This window comes from Hemicordylus capensis, chromosome 2, assembly GCF_027244095.1.
Source record: "Hemicordylus capensis ecotype Gifberg chromosome 2, rHemCap1.1.pri, whole genome shotgun sequence".
Classification (NCBI taxonomy): Eukaryota; Metazoa; Chordata; class Lepidosauria; order Squamata; family Cordylidae; genus Hemicordylus; species Hemicordylus capensis.
Window position 1 is genome coordinate 417,212,869 of NC_069658.1, and position 18,059 is coordinate 417,230,927.

The following is an 18,059-nucleotide window of genomic DNA, read 5'->3' on the forward strand; positions in this document are numbered from 1 at the left end:
AGCAGTGCACTGCACTTGGCAAACAATAACCTTGCCAAGCATGGACACCATAGCCGTAAGAAAGGGCTATGTGAAAAACTGAGTTTCCTGTTGGTCCAGCGTGGTCAGGCATCAAGAGATAGGGCATGTAGCCTCCTGCATCATATGGATGATCTAAAAATATCCAAAGGGCGCCTAAAAATGGATGTGGGCACCTAAAAATGTAATATATAATTCCAGCACTGATTGATGATATTAGTGTTGTTGGACTTCAAGAAAAGGGAGGTATGGGTGAAGGCAAGGATAAAGACAAAGAAGATATTTGAAGACCAATCACAATCAAGCTTTGCAGTTTGTATGACAGATGTACATTCTATCAGGTCAAATGCTTGTTTGGACAGTGGTCTTGCTCCTCCTCACATGCTTTAGGAAGACTGCCCAGCTTTTTTAAAAAGCACCACATGTATATTTAGTCTTTCATTCTTTGTGTTATTAAATAAATATGAAAACATTTTTTTAAATAGCTGCAAAACTGGGGTTTGGGCGGGATGGGTATCTTGACAACTGCACTGTTGCTAGCCAATATGTATTAGACAGAGATGAGTTTTGCTGCGAAGTTGCAGAATTGTGTTTTTTTCCTCCAAAGCTGGACCCTGGAGAGGAAATGGAACATGAGAGCACTTCTAAAATCAGCACCACTCCTCTACTAATCTTACATCTGTCTTCACCCTATGCATTTTCAGAAACAGCTGGAAATAATGCATATGGACATGCAAAGGAAAAAGAAGACACAAACAAAAAAGCAAACTGAAAAGACAGTTCTTTACTATTAAAGGTTAGATTACACCTCTTTGATACAGGACCCTTTGACGTCCTGAGATCAGTACAAACTTTGGTTTTCCAGAACATTGATACTTACCTTTGAAAGCCTCCTTTTGCTGGTGATCACAGATGAACATTGCAAGAACAATAAGGATTTTTAGGGGCATTATGACTGGGTTAGTAAAACACAGCTGCCCCTGAAAGTCCCTCATTTTTCTTGCTGCCTCTCAGTATCTTCCAGTGCGTCCTTAGAAGCTAAGAGTGCTGAAAGAGTTTGCTTCATTTTGGCATGATATGATGAGATTGTGTGCTTGGTATGCACACAGCCATTTTGCCAGCCCTGCATCAGAATTTAGCAATGATCTGCAACACAGAAAACCTGGCAGAGTCTGTGTGTTTTGTTTTTAATTTTTCTTTCCCTCTTGACCCAATTAATTTCAAGTGCCATCAACATATATTAGTGTGTGTCTAATTGGGTCTTGGAGTGAGCAAACAAACAGGAATACTACCAGGGTATACGGCACTCTACAGCACCTGGAACCTCTTAGCACATGAATTCTTCTTCACTATCACAGTGAGCCTCCTTATGACCCAAACTGCATGTGATGCTAAACACACAAGTGCAGCTGAAAATGATAGCATTGCTTATCTACTTCGCCTCTCCCTCCATAATATCTTGTGTTATTCATCCATGTCATCACTATCCCCAATGATGGTGACATGATGGTAACATCGCAGGACAGTGTACATTCAGCAGCTGGGATCCAGAGCAACAAACTGCATGCAGAAAGAACAAAGTTCCAGCAGTGCAGACCTGCTCAACTTTGCCCCCCCCACACCCAAACTGGTTTTGGACTACAGCTCCCATAATCCCCAGCCACAGTTGCCAATAGCCAGGGATTATGGGAATGGTAATATCTGCAAGAAGGCCAAAGTTGAGCAGGCCTGCACTAGTGCAAGAGGATGACTTAAGGCCATTCACACATTATGTTCAACACTCATACAGCAAGTGTACAGTGTACACAAATACAGATCTGTGCACAGGTACAGTCATTCACATGTTATGTTGAACTCAGGTACAGAAGTACACTTCCTGTCTGTATCATGCATTTGAAGGGCCTGTATCCAGGTTCACTTTTTAAATGAACACAGGTACAGTCATTTACACAAACACACGCACAGATATATAGTCATCGGTACACTTGAACAGCATAATGTCTGAATCGGGCATAGCTGCACTAAAAACCAGGGGGTTGCAGAACTGCGTTACAGCACTCTTGTGCAAAAACTCCCATTAAAACAAATTACATTGTGCAACATTAGTCTGAAGTGCAAGCTCCAGACTTAGCCCAACACCTTTGCACTAGCACAACATCCTTCAGCAAGTAGTTCGTTGCTCTGGATGCCACCCAGTGACACCATTACACACAGGTCAGTATTAAAGAGTATAGATCAAAATGTAAATCCCTTTGCCATACATTCTTAGCACTAGCTATATATGTCCTGAAACTACTGCCTGAAAAACGGAGACATTTGCTGTGGGACATTGCCAGTAGCAGTGTCGATCTCCCACCAGCGGCCAGGTGAGTGGTGGAGGCAATCCTCCTCCGCAGGGGGTGTTTGGAGGCATGCTGCTGCTCCGAGCAGCATTCAGGTGCAGTAAGAGCAAAGGTAAGCACCGACTGATTTAGCCTTAAAGGTGCCTCTCACAGCCCCCCCCCCCAGCGGCACTCACAATGGCCGCTACTGGACACTGCTGAACATGTTAACTTGCTACTGGTAGAACTGATAAGACTGTTCAGAAAGATGCTTCTCAACTTTTGAATTGTGTTTCAATTAATAGTGCTACTTCCACCCACTACTTTTCAACAAAAATGTTCTCAAAGCAGGTACAAAGCAAAAGGAATCAGGTGAAGGTTCACAGTTCCAAAGGGTCTCACCATCTGCAAAGAAACCAAATAGAGACACCAGCAACAGCCGCTGGATGGGACTCGCTGCTGGGGTGGTCGGGGGCAGCAATTGCTATTTCTCCGCTAAATATAAAAGAGCCAACATTTTAAAGGTTCCTTTTTGCTCAGTTAAGGGGTTCAGTCAAGGACATTGGCTAATCATTGTTTTCTGGGTTGATTGATTGTTTCCTGTGAGCTCGAGTATTTAATTTGAAAGTGTAACCAGAAAACTGACTCATGTACTCCAGACCATGATATAACCTGGTTTCACAACAGTGGAGGCACAAGAAAAAGAATTGGGGGGGGGGGCACAGAAGGGGCAAAGTGCATTTCTGGGTGGGTGAGCTGCATCCCACATGTTAGATTTCTGAAACAGAAAGGGGGCAGCTTTTATGAAGAGATGCTTGCCCCCCACCAAGCCACCCTCATTTCAGGAACCTTGAACTTTTTATTAATTCAGGTTCCACAAAGATGTTTGTAACATAAGTAGCAGGGTTATATTCAGCTCCCCAACAAGGCTCTAAAACACAGGCCTGCAGCAAGATTTATCCTAGGTTAAAGGAAGAGAGGAAGGGGAAAGTGCAGGATGTACTTAAGGGTTGAGTGCACAGTTCATCCACTGTGCCCAAATTCAATACATTGTCTTCCTCTGCAGTGAAACCCTCTGAATAAACTAGCCAAGTTTGTCCTTACTATTTGAAGTCAAAATACTGGCTGCATTCACAAATCACATGAAACCAGAGCTGAAGGGGCCTCAGTTTGTGTGCAACTGCAGTTCGGACAGAAAATAGACCCATCGTTTCCCTCCACAGATTCTGATTTGTACCTTTGGTTTGTAGTAGGTTTTTCCGCCTGTATCTCCAGTTTTGTGGTGCCAGCGTTACGTCTGAATGTGGCACCATAGTTTCACTCTTCAGTAACCAGAGTTAAGGGAGGAAGCTCCTCCCTCACTCTGGTTTTCATTGGTTGCTGAGGCTATCCTTCAGTCAAGAAAGAAGCCCACACAGCCAGTTCCCATTCTCCTCTGCAGTCTTGTGGATTGCAAAGAGGATGCTCTCCGTTATGAGCCAGTGTGGTGTAGTGGTTCGAGTGCTGGACTAGGACCGGGGAGACCCGAGTTCCAATCCCCATTCAGCCATGAAACTAGCTGGGTGACTCTGGGCCAGTCATCACTTCTCTCTCAGCCTAACCTACTTCACAGGGTTGCTGTGAAAGAGAAACGCAAGTATGTAGTACACCGCTCTGGGCTCCTTGGAGGAAGAGTGGGATATAAATGTTAAATTAATATAATATAATATAATATAATATAATATAATATAATATAATATAATATAATATAATATAATATAATATGTCTGAATTCGGGCGGGAGAGTTGGGTGAGGGAGCAGAACTGCGGGTCCATTGGACCAGCGGTTCCGCATTACATGCAAAAGCGGCCCATATCTTCCTACACTATCTCCCTGTAAAAACCAGAGCTGCTCCATCTCTGGCTGTTTCTTAAGACACACCTGTTTTCTCAGGCTTTAAGCTATTTAATTAATCCTTTTAATTTAAAATGGTCTGTGTTATATCATAACATTGTTTAGATCATTTTATCCTGTTTTAACTTCTGTACACTGCCTAGGGGTGCACATGTCAGGCAGTATAGAAATATGACAAATAATAAATACTACTACTACAGTTTAGTAGTAGTATTTATGATAAATAATAAATACTATTACAAATATTTATAGACCGCTCTTCAACCAAAATTCACAAAGCAATTTACATAGAAAAATAAATACATAATTAAAATGGTCCCCTTTCCCCCAAAGGCTCACAATCTAGAAAGAAACATCAAGCAGATACCAGCAACAGCCATTGGAGGGATGCTGTGCTGGGGCTGGATAGGGCCAGTTGCTCTCCCCCTGATAAATGTAAGAGAATCACCACTTTAAATGGTGGCTCTTTGCTCAGTTAGCAGGGGTATAAATAAGTCTCCATCTGTATGTCAGTCAGTCAGTCAGTCAGTCTGCTTTTCATAAGGAGGGAATCCTGTGGCTGAATTTGGCTGCAAGCAAGGCCTTTGACTGTGGGAACATACCCCTATCCTTTTCCAACAAGCACTACCATACCTTACAGAGAAGGAGGGGGAAGATAACGCTCAGCTGCCATTTTCAGCGGCACATGCAAGGTTAGCATCAGTTCTAATTTGGGCCTCCGTTAAATAAAGCTACTGTCCTAGCCTTCCCAGGTTTAACAGCACATTCCAGCAGATGCCAGTTCAGTACCGTAAAGGGTGGCTAGGGTTGCATTCACATGAATAGGAGCAAAGTGTGTGATGAAAAGATTTGAATACGGTATTTACCTGAATCCAAGACTAGGTTTTTTTCCTAAGCTATTTGATGTTAAAAATGGGGCGGGGGTTATCTAAAATTCAGAGACCTCTTCCTCTGGGGGTAAATACAGGTATAATCTAATTTTAGCCTTATGTTTAAGAGGGTTGTCTTAAATTCAGAGTAAATTTGGGTAAATACAGTAAGGCTATGTCTAAGCCTTACCTGGGAGTTATTCGCACATGGCTCCATCCTGTGGGGTAAATGTTGAGCGAAGCCGCGTCAAATCACACTCGAGGCATTGAGGGAAGCAGCCCCTCCCCTCTGCTCTCGGTTTTTGTTTTTACAAGTTCACATGGCATGCACTTATTCAACTCCTCCCTCCTCAGCCTACTTTACTCCATTTTAATGCACGGACAGCCCCTCTTCCATCCCCACTTCACTACCGGCTTCTCTGGCCCTTGAGGTGTGACAGACTGCCTGAGTGGACTTGGTGCAAAGCAAAGGGTGACTGTCCATGGAAGCTGCCTGCCTGGGCACCCTCCTGAAGCGGCTCTCAGCTCCCCAGAGGACACATGCGTAGCAATGATATGATCAATGATTTTAAAACAATCTCCATGTCAGCATCAAGCAAACCTTTATCTGAAACACAGTTCACAAGGCACAGGCTTTCCCCAGGTAGCAATGTATGAAGTGGTCCTAGGAGAGGGTCCTAGTTCTAGCCATCACTTTGAGAAGCCAGATTTGAGTCAAAGCAGCAGGAGACCCCTTCCGCAATAGGCCCTAATAGTGGCTCCCTTCATTAAAACAGAAAGAGAATCAATTGCTATCAAATGAGTGTGAAGCAGACACTCATTTTCTGTGACATGACATGATGACTGAAGTTTGTTTACAGGGGTTTAAGTAGAGGCTGTTGGTTTTTTTAACTGGGAAAGGGGGAAACAATTTTAGTTAAAGCCAGGGGCATAGCATGGTTGGAGTGGGCCCAGGAACAAGATTTTAAAATGCACCCCCCCTCACTGAAGCTCAGCTCATGAAGTAAAGAAATCTTAAATGAGGCTGAATAATGGTAACAAAAAGCACAGTAAATTATATGTATAACCTATGTGCCACAATAGAATACCATCCTAAATTATTTTTTAAAAGGTTTTGTAAATGGTGGACGATGCAAGTCACTTAATGGTACTAGAGAAAGACATGCTGTTCTGGTAGCTCCAGGTCTTAACACTCATATCAGTTTCAGAGGATGAATACAACTGAAAGGAAGCCCGGGTGGGTGCATGGCTGGGGGAGTCAGTCATGTGACCAGCCTCTGGGAGGCTCCCCCCAAGGCAGTGGGCCCCAGACAAGTGTCTCCCCTTGCCCTGTTATAGTTACGCCCCTGGTTAAAGCATACTGGCTGACATCCTGCCTAATGAAGTGTGTGTGTGTGTGTGTGTGTGTGTGTGTGTGTGTGTGTGTGTGTGTAATGAGGGGCTGTGCTTTACAAGGGAGAGATACCCCCAGGGACTGTCCCTGGTAAAAAGTCAGAATGTGTGTGGACTAAAGACATTGAGTCTTTAAATTAAAGACCCTAAAGACACTGTGGGGATGTACCAGGAGCCCTGTTGCAACTCCCCTGGTTATCTATCCTGGTTAAATGTGGTGCAATTTGACAAGGATTGCCTCAAAAATCTGCATGCTCACAACAACCAGCAGTGTTGGGCTCTGCATGCAAACTTTAATCCTTTAACCAGGATTGCCATGATTGTGAAGGGGGGGGGAGCTAAAGTACACAAGTTCATAGCATTTCAGGGTTGGAAGGGACCTCGGAGGTCTTCTAGTCCTACTCCTTGCTCAGTGCAAGGTTCTTCTACTGCATCCCCGATAGATGTCTGTCCAACCTCTGTTTGAAAACCTTCAAATATGAAAAAGAACCCACTGCTCTGTTAGACTGTTCAGCTGTCAAACAATTTAACTTCTAGCCTAGGGCTGGATTGAATCTGCCCTCCCATTTTTGCCAGTGCTTTCATGGAAGGCAGAAATGGTAGGGGAGTTTCAGAAATGTTGTGGAGAGACCCATAGAAGTGTCTTGAAATTCTAAAAATGAGGCAGGGAACTTCCCAAATGTGGGGGCACTGCCACCTTTTCTTCAATAATTCTGAAAAAGTTGCCACCTCTGTGGTCAGTGGCAGCTAGGGATGGGCCCGGACCGGTCCGGAGGCCATTGAAATAGCCTCCGGACCGGTCCGGACCGGTCCTGGGCGGTCCGGCACTGGGGTGGGGGGTACCTTTAAGAGCGGCGGGAGGGTTTACTTACCCCTCCCGCCGCTTTCCCGATCTTTCGCCTTAATCCTATGTGTAATAGGGGCGGCAGGATACATCCCTGCCACCCCTTCCCCGATGTTGCTGGGAAAACTCCCAGCAGTCCTTCGCGCAGTGCGCACGCACGTGATATCAAAGTACAAAAATCTTCTCAATAATAATAATACACTTCACATCAGCTCTGACTGGAACACATACATATTAGGGATGTGTAAAGAACCATTTCGGAGGCCCTTTATGGGCCTCCGAACTGGTTCTAAAGACCGGCGGTTCGGCCAGTTTGAAGGGAGGAGAGAAGTTGCATGCAGCAGCAACTTCCGGTCACTTCCGGCCCAAGGAGGCACCGGGGCGGCAAGGTGGTACGCTGCCGCCCTGCCGGAACGTTTTTAAAAAGGCAGCGCTGGCAGGGGAAATGCGGCGGGAGAGGTAAGAGCACCCCTCCCCTGTCCTTAAAGAGATCCCGCCCCACCTTTGATCCGGCAGGTGCCAGTTCCGTGCACCACTAATACATATAAACGTGTGTTCCATTCAGAAGTGATCTGAAGTGCATTATTAGTGAGATGATTTTTGTACTTTGGTATCCCTCTCCAAAATATTAAGGCAGGAACAGTAACCAGTGCCTTTATTCCTACTAAGAGTAGCCATTGTGTAAATGAGCAGTAGCTACCCTTCTGTAAGTCAGTAGACAGAATAGCAGGGTGTGTGTGTGGAAAGAATTCATGCAAGAGACAGCTCAAAATTCACATATAGTCTGAGACTCGAAAAGCAGGCATTCCAAAATCAGTTAGTTACGGTATTTATCCTCTGGAAGAACATACTATCGTTTATGAATAGAGCCTTGTCTCACATTTGTTCTTGAAGAACACAGACTGATCATCATCTCTAAAAGCATATTATACATCTCCAAGGCCACACTGAATCAGCAGTCAGTCTAAATAAGAACATCACTTCACGGCCCAGTTTTAGTCTGCCTTGGCAGTACCTTGTGGAGCAGCTACAGAGAAACAGTCACACAAGCTATGTAGCAAGAGGGGAAGGTGCCTAATCTCTGGGCTGAACCATTATCCGGGGGACATGCACACAGTGGACATGATGAGAAAAATTACTCAGAGTACTCCCATTGGAATCAAAAGGACAAGTTATGGATTATCTAACATATCCTTTTAATTTCAATGGGACTATTTTGAGTAATTTTCCTTATCTTGTCAGCCACGGAGTTCAACATGTGGCATTCCCCACCCCCCACCCCAAAAGAGGTACATCTTTGCTTCTCAAAACACTGGCTGACAAACTAAGGAAAATTACTCAGTCCCTTTGAAATTAAATGCCTAACTTGTCCGTTTTATTTCAACGGAACTACTTTGAGTAGTTTTCCGCATACGTCAGCCAGTAGCTCATGGTAGGGCTGTGCACGGGCTGTGTAAGCCCCACTCCAATCCTATTTTATTACATGTAGAACAGTATCAAATTGGTTTCCAATACTGGTGGATTTTTTCCTCCAGAATTGTTTCTGGAGAAAAAATGCTCCAATAGGATTGTCAGTTCAATGCTTAGTGGGGTGTCGTGAACAAGTAAGGCTCCCCAGTAACCAGAAAAGAAGGGGGGGTTGCCTTGGAAAAGTATACCGTAGTTGTCAGAATTTTGTGTGCAAAAGCCAGAGGTTTGGTTTGGTTTGGTTGCTAGAATCTAAATAAGAATCAGCAGCAGCATTAATGTGAATGATTCAGTGATCTAGCGCACACATCGGCACTAGAGGGCCAGCACAGCTCTGGTACACTATTTCACACATTGGAGGTGCATGTGTGTGGTTCCACAGCTGCCTGCCTGCCATGCTCACACAAAGGTGGGCCCATGGAAGCCATGCACACATCCTTCCACATTATCACACAATTCTTCCTATTCTCAGCCCTGCCATCCTCCTGTAGGCCTGCCAAACATTTTCTTCCAAACTGGAGTGTGGTCACTATCCCATTCTTGCAAATTCAGCATGGCCCACAGCAAAAAGAATGTCAGGCAAGCACCGTCTTGCCACATGCTTTCCTATTTGATTACCCCTTATATGGCAGAAAATTTCCAGTATACAGGTAAAACTCGGAAAATTAGAATATCGTGCAAAAGTCCATTAATTTCAGTAATGCAAATTAAAAGGTGAAACTGATATATGAGACAGACGCATTACATGCAAAGCGAGATAAGTCAAGCCTTAATTTGTTATAATTGTGATGATCATGGCGTACAGCTCATGAAAACCCCAAATCCACAATCTCAGAAAATTAGAATATTACATGGAACCAAGAAGACAAGGATTGAAGAATAGAACAATATCGGACCTCTGAAAAGTATAAGCATGCATATGTATTCAGTACTTGGTTTGGGCCCCTTTTGCAGCAATTACTGCCTCAATGCGGCGTGGCATGGATGCCATCAGCCTGTAGCACTGATGAGGTATTATGGAAGACCAGGATGCTTCATTAGCGGCCTTCAGCTCTTCTGCATTGTTTGGTCTCATGTCCAGAGGCGTAACTTGGGAAAACGGCGCCCGGGGCAAGCACTGAAATGGCGCCCCCCCCGCGCCCCCAACATACTACATTATACTTAGGTTTTTCCTCACAAGCACCCGCCGCCGCCAAGCCAAGCCACTGACTGGCCGCCAGACAACAGCAAAGCAATGGGGGGGGGGCGTGGGCGGCGCGGAAGGGACTGCTCGTGGGGGAGGGGGCGCCAACGCGCTCCCTTGACTGCTGCAGTGCTGCTGCACTGAGCAGGAAACATTTGTATTAACAAAAAATTAACAAAAAAATTAAAAAGAATTTTTTGTCATGGCGGCGCCCCCCACGTGGCCAGAAAAGATGGTGCCCGGGGCACGTGCCCCCCTGCCCCCCCTATAGTTACGCCTCTGCTCATGTCTCTCATCCTTCTCTTGGCAATGCCCCATAGATTCTCTATGGGGTCAGGTCAGGCGAGTTTGCTGGCCAATCAAGCACAGTACACTGTATACTTTTCAGAGGTCCGATATTGTTCTTTTCTTCAATCCTTGTCTTCTTGGTTCCATGTAATAGTCTAATTTTCTGGGATTGTGGATTTGGGGTTTTCATGAGCTGTACGCCATGATCATCACAATTATAACAAATTAAGGCTTGACTTATCTCGCTTTGCATGTAATGCGTCTGTCTCATATATCAGTTTCACCTTTTAATTTGCATTACTGAAATTAATGGACTTTTGCACGATATTCTAATTTTCCAAGTTTCACCTGTAGATAGCAAATAAAATTATTACTCCAGAAAAAGCAGGGATTACTGGCCTGGTTTCTTGGGATTTAACAAAAAAAAAGTAGATTGACCCATAGGTTTGATACGTGAAGCCTATCCTGGATGCTGCATGACAGCAGCACTGTGAAGTAAGAGCGTAAACAGTCATTCAGAATCATGGAGGACAGAAACCAGGTTCTCGTGGTCGGACTAGTCACACCCTATCCACATGCTACTTCAGCATTGCCAGTGTGTCACATTTCATCATGGGTCTTGAATTTATCTCCCTCTGCATACAAGCATATTATTTGCAAGATTTCACTTGGCTTAAAAAAATACCAGTCACATTTTCTGACCTCTGATGGAGAAAAAAAACTTTACCACACTTAAAGCAAAACAGGCTTGTGTGTGTGTGTGTGTGTGTGTGTGTGTGTGTGTGTGTGTGTGTGTGTGAATTTAAAGATAAACTTCTGATTTTATGACTTACACCCTTGGTGATTATTTAGTCACCTTTGCTGTTGAAGCTGTTGGGCATTTTCAGACAAGAGCTAAAACATTTTGTAATATATAATAGTGGAAGTTGTTGGGATTTTTGAAATAAAACCCTTTCATTTTGTGGTTTGTCGTTGCTGGATTTGGGGCTTTAGCAACAAGCATTTTCAACTACTGGAACATTTTCAACTGCAAAATATTACCAGCCATTGAGAACTTCCTACTAATCCATTTTTGGTAAACAAATGTATTTTTTAAATAGTAAAGAGAGTGTATTTTCTTTCCAAAATAGTTTACAATAAAATATATCTGTCTTTTTGAAAAATGCACCTGAAACAAATACAAAATTTAAATTTTGATAGATTTGCTGGCAGGGGTGTGTGTGTGTGTGTGTGTGTGTCCATATTTGCCCTGTAGAGGCAAAGTTAGAAAGCTCAATTTATTTGCAAGGGGAGAAAACCCTGGAAGTTCTTTCACCCTTCAGAGTGTCTCTTTCAACCTGGAAGGTATGGATAATCAAACACACACACTACACAGATTTTCCATGTAGCTGTTAAAACAATGCAAGAGCCACTCATTAAAATAGCAACTTGCTTGATTCTTTCAACCCCTTTGTGATTATCTCACTGTTATTTATGTGCAGGGGGGATTCACAGACCAAGAGAGGAGACAAATCAAGGAGAGACCGTACATGTATGACTCAAATGACATGACAAAAAACAACCTCAAATGTATTTCTGGAGGTCATTTTGTTTTGCCCTTTTTTCTAAGAGGTAAGGTCCTTATAAAAGCCAAATTAGACAAGAAGCTGGATAATATTTCCTGGCTGACATCTTGACTAAATTAGGATAGTAAGTAAGGAAAGTGTGCCATCAAGTCGATGTCGAGCCCTGTGGTTTTCTTTGGTAGAATACAGGAGGGGTTGACCACTGCGTCCTCCTGCGCAGTATGAGATGCCTTTCAGCATCTTCCTATATTGCTGCTGTCTGATATAGGTGTTTCCCATAGTCTCAGAAAGATACCAGTGGGGATTTGAATCAGCTTGCTAGTCAAGTCATTTCCCCGCTGCGCTACTTAAGGTGACAAATTAGGACAGTAGTCATACTGAAAGCTAGGTTTCCCAACTGGGGACTTTTACAGAGGACATGTGACTATTTTGGGGATCAAACATCTTATTAGGAGGAATAGAAACTATTTTGGGGACCAGACAACTTTTTCTGCATGTGTTGTGGTGTCCAAAGTTCTGGGGAGCAGCTGGAACATTTTGTTGGCTCAGAACACTTTGCGCTCATCAGCGGCTTCTCTTCCTCTTCCTTCTCCTCCCCCTTCCTACTGACCGACCATCCAATGGGGAAGCCAGAGTGGAGGTCCTGCTTCAGTGGCAGGTTGCAGAGCCACGTGATGCAGGAGCATGGATAGGTTGGCCCAGCAGTGGCAGCTTCCTTCCTTCCTGTGGCAGCAGTGGTAGTGGCAGTGAGAAGTTAGCAGTTCGCTAACTAACTCAATTAGCCACTACCCCTGCTAAATGAGTAAAAAGGCACCTTTAAAAGTGGTGACTCTCTTCTGTTTAGCATGCGGAGAGCAACTGGCCCTCTCCAACCGCAGCACAGTATTCCTTCAGTGGTTGCTGCTGGGGTTATCTTGTGTTGATTTTTCAAATTGTGAGCCTTTGGGGGACAGGGGAGCATCTCATTGTTTATTTTTCTTTGAAAACCACTGTGAAACCTTCTATTGAAAAGCCATATGGAAATGTTTGTAGTTGCAGAGAACAGCAAGCGAGTGGGAGCCCACACATGCACCACTGCGCCAGCATGCAAAGAGGCTGGCTGGGCAGGTAGCTGGCTGCCCTGCCTCGAGCCAAGAGGTGATGTTGCTGGCCTGGCTGGGGAGAGCAGGCTGGGTGACCCGTTGGGGAGGAGGACAGAGGACTGCGTGTTTGGTAAACCTAACCAGGAGATGAATTTACAGTTAAGAAGCAGGGGCCTGGAGAACTCTGCACCTAGACGGCAGACTGGGCAGACATACAGCTCACCTGGCCATCAGCTTCACAGTGGTGAGCTGTGTTTCTTCTTAAATTATCCCATTTTTATCAAAATATGCATATATAATACCAATAAACATATACAAATTTTATGCAAAGTTGAGGCTTTTTGGAGACTTTTTCATGAAATGCGTTCTCTATTTCCACTTTTTTGGTGATGGATATCAACTTTTGCATTCATCTGGAGTCTGGACCTGGCAACCCTACTGAGAGTAGTCCTTTAGAATGACTCCTGAGTAGCACTTTTGAGTAACTTACTCTGGCTGCCTTGCCTAACTTGTCCTTTTAACTTCCATTCCTAAATCATCCCATTTAATTTCAGTGGAATTTCTTTGTGTAAATTTAGTCAGGATATTAGTTGATGGTGGCCCACATGATGCACAGCATTATATACAGTAATGCTGTGCCCTAGGGCTGCTTGCTAAGCAAGCCCCGAAGGTGTTCAAAAGCAGTGGATACAGAAGCAGTATTTCTGCAGGTTTCCCCATTCACAACCATCAGGAATTCTGCAGAAAATCTGCTTCCAGACCCACAGTTTCTGAACAGCACTGGGGTTTGCTTAGAAGTCCGCAGTAGCCCTGTGGTGCAGCATTATGGTTCCAGAACATTGCACAACGTGTGGCCCACCATGTTTAAATATGAAACTCCCCAAAGCTCATAGAAAGAGGGTGGTAGGGATCCAATCTTCCACAAATGAGGGTGTATGCATGAGGCATCAAACCCTCCCCATCCCTGCAACTTAACTTCTTCTAGCTTCTTCCTCTATGTACATCCCCCTCGCCCAAGAGTCTCTTCTCATATCAGAGCTTAGCTAGGGAGAAAAGTGCCTTGAAATTAAACTCACTATGGGTTTAGCATATGGTGCCTAAACTTGCTGGATTGTGGTCACTGGCCTTACCACCTTCCCCTTCCCACCCCAATCCGTGCCACCACCAGTCCACTGGCCTGGGAAGTGTGGTCCCATTCAGGAATGCAACTCTGGGGATGGAGTGGGAAATGTGGTATGTGTCTGTGCCTTCTAAGAGAAGGGCTGGAGCATCCTGTCTCTTTACGTCCCTGTGTAGCCAGACATGGGTGTTTTAAGAACTGTCTGGCTGGATCAGACCAAGTCCAGCATTTCGTTTCCAACAGCAACTAGCCAGATGCTGCTGGAAACTCGGAGGCAGGGCATGAAGTCAACAGCCCACTCTTGTTATTCATTCACAGCACATGGCCATCAAAGACATGCTGCCTTTGCACAGGGAGGCTGCATTTAGTGATCACAGCTAATGACAGTCATGAAGTCTTGTTATCTTAATATAGCCTTGTAGTGCCGCCTTCCCAATTCTTCACAAGGGAACTTTTTAAAAACGTTGTGTCAAAAGCCTATATTGCCCCTGAATCTACAAGTGAGTGGGTGCAAATGCAAGGAGCTTTTCAACCAGTAGTGTGAGTTTCACCAGTGGCACTCAGCCATGCTGCTCCACCGAGCCTGACTCAGCCGGAAATGGAGGTGACTGGGACAGCAGAGCACTGGTCGCAAAGAGAGGCTGTGAGGTAACCCAGCCCCTAATTTTTCATGCTGACTGGTCCCCAGCTAAGTTTTCTAAGCTAGGAATGATATCACATGATGCTTGCTGGGGATGTGGCAGGGTGCACATTTACCACACCTTTGGGGCGCGTTCTGCTCTCCATATGTTTGGAAAGTCGATATTGGCAGATGGAACTTGGTTTCACTTGTTCACTTTAAATCCTGTAAACTTACAATTATCTTGGGCTCAGTCTCACAGATAGCAAACTTTGCAGTAGCTCAGAGAGACTGGAAGGGCTCTTTTGACTGTAAAACATTTAATTCTACAACCTTAGAAAAGCTGGATGAGACAGTTATAACCATTATTGGTAATTAGAAATGGCTGAACTTGCAGCAAGGAAAGAAATTGCCTTCAGCCAGGGGTGTAGCTATAATTGAGTGGATGAGTTCAAAGAACCCGGGCCTCCAGCCCCTAAGGGCCACCCAGCTCCACCCCTCCTCCCTATTTTCTTCACTGTCTCTCTCACTCCAAGGGGCTTCTGGGGAGAGGGGCAAATACGGGCACCCTCTCTCCTAGCTACGCCCCTGCCTTCAGAAATACGACAAATTCTCTAAAGGAAAAATTTCTTGGGCTTATTTGGATTTTAAATTACATGGATTTTCAATTTGGATAATGAACACTTACTTTATGGAAGAGTTGTTGGGTCCTCCCCCCCTTTCTTCTCTCTCGAATGTATCTTGCGTAAATTATAGGATTTGTGTTTGTTATTGGCATCTAAAACCTTCAATAAACAGTTAACAACAACAACAACAAAGAGGCACAAGAAAGGGAGCAGAGAGGAGGAGTCAGGAGGCAGCAGCAACGAAAGAAACCTCTCCCCTTCCCCTCGCTGCAGGAAAAAACTGTCTGGCAAGCTGCCTGCCTCCATGCATAATATTCCACACAAAAGCGGTACTCATAATAAATGGTTGGAAAGCCCAGCTTAGAACAACGGCGGCTATACCGTTGCTTATGGGGAGGAAAAAAGAAACTACTCAAAAACGCCTTTTAACCACTTCAAACACCAGTAATATATGTTCATTGAACATATTATCATGTCATGTTGTACCACTTGCAACACCCTACTTCCTTCTCTCCCAGACCTCACTTCCTGTGTGTGAGAGCCTCCTTCTCTTAAAATGTCAGGCACTCCTGCATTACTTCATGTGCAGTGGGGGTGGCCAACCTGAGACTCTCCAGCTGGGGATTTCTTGTGGCAGGGGATGATGGGAATTTTAGTCCAATAACAGCTGGAGAGCCTCAGCTTGACCACCCCTGCTAGAGAGGACACAGAATCTCTCCCCATACCCACTTTAAATAAATTACCCATCTACACAACATACATGCAACAGCTAGCACACAGTTTAACTTATTAGGTTGGCATAACACAGGCCTGCTCAACTTAGGCCCCCCAGCTGTTTTTGAACTACAACTCCCATAATCCCCAGCCACAGTGGCCAATAGCTAGGGATTATGGGAATTGTAGGCCAACATCTGCAGGAGGGCCGAAGTTGAGCAGCCCTGGCATAACACCTCCTCCACTTTGTCTATTGTGAACTGGGGCTTTCGATCTTCTTCCTATGTGCTACTTCACAAATTCTCCCAGCCTGTCTAGATACCAGCTGCTGAACTAGGAGAAGAAGAATAAAAAAGGGTGTTGTTGTTCTTCTAAGTGGTTAGTGATTTAAGTTGTATACCAAAATAGCTCCAAGAGCAACAAGTCTCTGAAATGTAATACTGAAACATATAGATGGTATACATTTCACCATCCATTTCCCCCTTGCTTGTATTTCTGCATTGTGTCCCGTGTCTTTGAATTTAGAAATAGCCATGGGGTTTGAGAAATATATTTTTTAGGAATATTTACCAGTTGGAAGACCGAGGTTCCACTGTGTGGAATGTATTTGGAGGAAATTCCACACAGCAACCTTTTCCCTTGGGTTTTTGATTTATGTGTGATAGAGGGCAAACTAGATGATGAAACACAAAACAAAAATTAAATCTCCAAACTGGCCACTACAGAAGTCTCATACAAAAATGGCCATGTGGCTTAATTTCTCTTACAGAGCAGCTCTGAACATTAAAGAATTAGGGGTGGGGGAAAGAGGCTCAGCAGGCCAAATGCCTCAGGCTTCCTGTTCCCTACACTTCCCCATATTACCCACAGTAGAATGTTCACATCTCCCCCCCACACATCCCTGTTTGGGAATGTCCAAGCACCCAGTGCAGAGATGGTTTGTGCATACATCAAGGGGTCGTCAGATGGATGAAAGTACTCCCACGGGAAGTTCCTTTTTGAGACTGTACAGAGAAGTGTTGGGAACTGGAAGTGAGGCACTGTTCTTTCTATTCTGCTGTGTTGTACAGTGTCCAAAAGCACTCTCAGGACAATAAACGTGACCTATTTACTATGACCATAGTATTACACATTTTAGTTTGTTACTGGTCTTAAGAATTGTTGTTGTTGCTGCTGCTGCTGCTGCTGTATTTCTTTATATTGTTGTATGTCTCTCCATTTCACAAATTGTGGGGAAAGGGGGTTATACATTTTTGAGGCTCTGCCCTAGGGATGCTGTACTTGCAGAAGCAGCTACTGACGGGAAAGCTGATGGGTTTTAGGGACCTGGACTGAAGCTGAGGCCTGCATCAGGATACAATACCTGGGCTTTTTTCATTTAGAAAAAAGTTGACTGAGGTGAGACATGATAGAGGTCTATAAAATAATGCATGGCGTGGAGAAAGTGGCTAGAGAGACATTTTTCTCCCTCCCTCATAACTCTAGAACCAGGGAGCATCCCATGAAACTGATTGCCAAGAAATTTAGGCCCAACAAAAGGAAGTACTTTCCCCCCACACAATGCATAACTAACTTATGGAATTTTTTTTCACACAATGCATAACTAACCTATGGAATTCTCTGCCACAAGATGTGGTGACAGCCAACAACCTGGATGGCTTTAAGAAGGCTTTAGATACATTCATGGAGGACAGTCCATCAAGACTAGTCCATCAACTAGTCTGAGGGTAATAGGCCACCTCCAATCTCAGAGGCAAGATGCCCCCTAAATACCAGTTGCTGGGGAGCAACAGCAAGAGATAAGGCATGTCCTCAGTTCTTGCCTGTGGGTTTCTCAGAGGCATCTGGTGGGCCACTGTGGGAAACAGGATGCTGGACTAGATAGGCCTTGGGCCTGATCCAGCAGGGCTATTCTTATGTTCTTATAAAATACACCCCTACAACCAGAAATCTTTCCAGCAAAATAAAAGCTGGGTTTCAGATCAGCACTAGCAAACCTATTACCATATTTCCTTATCATGTTTCCCTGGCTGAGATTTGTCCCACAATTACTTCCT

At 44.5% G+C, this 18,059-nt stretch overlaps 1 long non-coding RNA gene across 1 annotated transcript in view; it reads right to left on the bottom strand.

Moving 5' to 3' along the window:
- Positions 1-18,059, bottom strand: part of LOC128344912 (uncharacterized) — a 64,118-nt gene that overhangs the window by 2,756 nt on the left and 43,303 nt on the right. The window lies entirely within an intron of this gene.